The following is a 4,467-nucleotide window of genomic DNA, read 5'->3' on the forward strand; positions in this document are numbered from 1 at the left end:
AATGGTTTCAAAATGATTTTAAAGCAAATCCTCTGTGACTGAAAAAGAAAAAGTTCAAAATAATTAGAAGCCATTTAGTTTTAGAATAACTTCTCAAAGAACTGTGAATTAAAATTAATCCCTAGGTGCTTTAAAGTCTCATTAGTTGAACTGTTCATAATCAATAATTAATGAATGGTTCTAAAATGCTTACATTTTTGGAAAGAAAAAATATATAATGGTTCACAGATAAGTGTCATCTGACAAAAATTTTGCAAAAATAACCGACATTTTTATTAACGAGACTAAAATATGGGAGCACAATGTTGCAAAGGAGGCGATGTCCATGGGGATCTGGAGGCTTCGACTCTGGTAGGCAGCCCCTGGTGGTAGTGTGGGATGGCTGGCTGGAGATTTATAGCAACATGGCCAACTTCTCAGCTGTCACTGACAGAACTGATAGAAATGCAGAATGATCTCCTTAGTAAAGAGAAAAACAGGCAGTTATCATTAACTCCTCCAACTGAGAAGATTGAAGTTAAACACTGAGAAAACTGATGCTGGCACTGTCTTTGTGATGAACAAAAACATTTCAACTCCTTACATTTTGTCCTGCATTTAAGTGGGTGGTATTGCAGGAAGTCTATTCCAGCTCTTGATGACAGACAGCCTTGTGACATGTATAACTCTTTGACCAAGGTCTGTGAAGTTAAATTTCTTACTTTCAAAGAGCATGATCCAGGGGAAGTGAATAAGGTTTATGAGCATTTTTATGCCATGATGATGGCCTGTGTGACAGGGCATTTGAAGGTGAATATGTGCTCAAGTTGTTCAGAGCTCCGGAAGTGCCTGTAATCTCTGGAGACTTCTGCTATGATGTAGTTTTGTTTTATTTTATTTGTAAGATTTTATTTATTTACTTGACATTGAGGGAGAGAGAGAGAGAGCACAAGCAGGGGGAGCGGCAGGCAGAGGGAGAAGCAGGCTCTCCGCTGAGCAAGGAGCCCGATGTGGGACTTGATCCCAGGCCTGAGATCATGGCCTGAGCCAAAGACAGATGCTTAACCAACTGAGCCACCCAGGCACCCCTATGATGTAGTTTTAGAAAAGGAACTTGGTGAGTGGATGCCAACAAAAGAGAACTTACATTCCTTCACAAAAGATACTTGTGCATTAATTTATAAAGATCTTCCGTCTGAAATTCTGGAAGCTGAAGCAAAAGTGGCACTGGGTATGTTTCAACACAGGGGTGCTTGGGTGGCTCAGTTGGTTAAGCGTCCAACTTTTGGTTTCAGCTCAGGTCATGATCTCGGGGTCATGAGATGGAGCCCTGTATCGGGCTCTGTGCTCAGCAGGGAGTCTGCTTGAGATTCTCTCTCTCCCTCTCCCTCTGCCCCTCCCCCAGTGCGCTCTCTCTCTCTCTAAAATAAATAAATAAAATCTTAAAAAAAAAGATATATTTCAACACAAGTACAAAATAGATTTTGTAGAAGAGAAGTTATCTCAGACCCCTGAAAGGATAGTCCAACTACACAGATTTGATGACTTAACTGATGTGAGTAAAGGTCCTATTATTCCAAGAGCAAATATTTGTTTCTAGTTTGAAGAGCCAGCAGGTCACAATCTTCAAGCCACCCAGTCAAGTCTTGTAGGAAGAGTCCAGGGCTTATTTTTACCTGTACCTGTCAAGGCACATTTTATGATACAGGATAAGCTATTGAAAAGCTCTTGGAAAATGGTAATTAGAGATCAAATTAAACCTTCAGAGGGAAGTGCATCTATCTAGTAACTTTCTAAAATTGAATAGAAATAGTAGATTAAAATAAAGTTTTCTATGAATCAAAACAAAACAAAACAAACATGGGAGCATAGCCTTCTTGGCAGGCCGGGATTTACAGCGGTTCTGCAATGCTGTCCTCATTAGCTCTGACACCTTCCTCCATTTTTTGTTTTCCTTTTGCTCTCATCTGGAGTACCTTTCATCACCTCTCCGTTTCCACCTTCTCACTTTTTCAGAGAAATATTCCTGTAGTTTAGGTCTTTGTAGATAAGTTCTCTGGTTGCATTTAAAAACAGTGATTCCCAGTTAATTTACATTATTTATGTTGTCTATTTAAGCACAAATAAATCTAAGTTGTCTCCTCAAAGAAAGTAAGAAATGTATATATCATGAATTCCATGACTTACTATGGTATTTTTTGTCTTTTTGTTTCATATAAAATTAATTCAGGGGAATGAATGGTATAGAGCAGTAGCTTCAATGACCCACTCAAAATCTAGCCCAACTTCAGACATATAAGTGATAAAGCTCAAGAGATCCAAAATGAATTTTAATCTATTTGACTTGTGTTTAATTGGGCGAGTAGATAATTTCTTTGCACATTTTCAAAAATGAGATATTTAAAGAATGAATGATAATAATTTTGGGAAGCTTATTAATTATGTGAAAAATTAACTCATCTTCTTATTTGCTACTGGTATTTATGACTTACTTTTTTCTTGTTTATTTGAGTATACTTTTAATTCAAGTCATATCTGTCAGAAAGAAAAATCATGTATAACAGTATTTATTTTATTATGTACAATATTTCTACATTTATTTTATCTAATAAAGACAACTTTGAGAAACTTACAGCTGAAAAGACATTTGAAGTAAATAATAAGCTTTACTTTTGAGCAATGTAGTAGATATGATTTTTACATAAATATCCAGTAGACATGAAGATATTAGCCCATAAAGATATGTTGACATCATCCTGGAAAGTGGTCAAGTATTCTAGATTCAGAAAACCTTAGAATAATCTGGCCATGGCTGATTCTATCAAAGACCAAAAAATGCAAAACAAAACATTTATTGGTTGGATGATATAATACACTCTATTGTTCTGGTTGTTACTGCCAAGTTAGTCTTGGCTTAATTAGACCGGTTCTAAAATTTGAAACAAATAAACATCAATAATAGAGTTAGAATCACGCTTCTTAAGAACAATGCTTTTGGCCTAGAGGGTTCACTTCTTATCCATCATTATCCCCTATCTTTGTCCTAAAGCTTAATTACACACACACACACACACACACACACACATCTACATACACTGATGTTGTACAAATATATACAGGTATGGGAAAATTCTCTTAGGTTTGTCACAATAATCATTGTTATATTTTTATTTTATTTTATAACAGTATCTGAAACTCAAAAACAATAAATTGTTCTCTGTTTTATTAAAAATACTACATTACAAAGTTTGGTTTATTTGTTAAAAATAAATATGAAACACAATGATTTAGAATATTCTTTTCATAAATATGTCCATTCATTACATTTATTAGAAGTCATATAGGAATTTTTTAATGTTAAAATTCTTCCAAGGATAATATCAAAAGTCAGTTTAGGCAGTTTTATTTCCTTTAGCCTCCTGTTTGAAATTTAGAGACTCTCTTTTGAACCCTAGATCATTTTCCTCACAAATGCACTTGTAAGATCCTTATAATTACTACATAGAGACAATTCAAGATCACTTGAATAGATATGTCATAACAATAGTTCTAAATATTTTAATGTTAAGAGAGAGTAGTTCATATAAGGCAGCCCTAGATAGAAATGATTTATTTTTTTAAATCACCTTATCTGAATAGTTAATTGCTATTTTATACTTTTGACTTTGTCATGGATATTTTTAATGTAACTATCAATTTTTCATATCATACTTTTATTTTCTTATTCATAGGGCAATAGGCCTACTCTGAACAGTTGTGGGACCTGGGATAAGAAAACAAATGAAGGTTCTCTTATCATAGGTACAAATATTTTAAAATATAAGTGAAGATAACAAAGTTAAGTAAAACATGTTCCATATCCTAAGCTTGACAATTAACCGGCCTAAACACAGAACTGAAAAATGTGGTATAAAACTATATTTTACATTCTGGTTCATTTCCATGCCTTAAGCATAGAGCCCTAGTTAAGGGCCTCCATTCACTGAAGCTAAAGGCAGTCCGCAAGTTTGGGATTGTTACTCGATTTGTAACTTTTTACTACATTCTTTAGCATTTTCTGCACTTACTGCATTCTCAACTAATCGACTCAGACAAAATGACTCCAAAATATACTCTGTGTATGTCAAAAGAACATGAAAAATAAACACTTTATGTTTTAGAAAGAATTATAGCAGAATAGCTGATGACTCAAGGTTGCAAAGGACTCCTTGAGAAAAAACAATAAAACACAACTGTAGTGGGCAGATTATAATACTGATAGGCTTCAAAGGATTTAAAGAAAATCTTTCCGGGCGCCTGGGTGGCTCAGTTGGTTAAGCGACTGCCTTCGGCTCAGGTCATGATCCTGGAGTCCCGGGATCGAGTCCCGCATCGGGCTCCCTGCTCAGCAGGGAGTCTGCTTCTCCCTCTGACCCTCCTCCCTCTCATGCTCTCTGTCTCTCATTCTCTCTCTCAAATAAATAAATAAAATCTTTAAAAAAAAAAAAA

General features: G+C 35.2%; 1 pseudogene; it reads left to right on the top strand.

Annotated features, from left to right (window-relative positions):
• The first annotated feature begins 319 nt into the window (after nt 1-319).
• Nucleotides 320-1,765, top strand: LOC102734007 (large ribosomal subunit protein mL39 pseudogene; annotated as a pseudogene).
• The last annotated feature ends 2,702 nt before the right edge of the window (nt 1,766-4,467 follow it).

Source organism: Leptonychotes weddellii, chromosome 7 (assembly GCF_054177405.1).
Source record: "Leptonychotes weddellii isolate Sample4059 chromosome 7, ASM5417740v2, whole genome shotgun sequence".
NCBI lineage: Eukaryota > Metazoa > Chordata > Mammalia > Carnivora > Phocidae > Leptonychotes > Leptonychotes weddellii.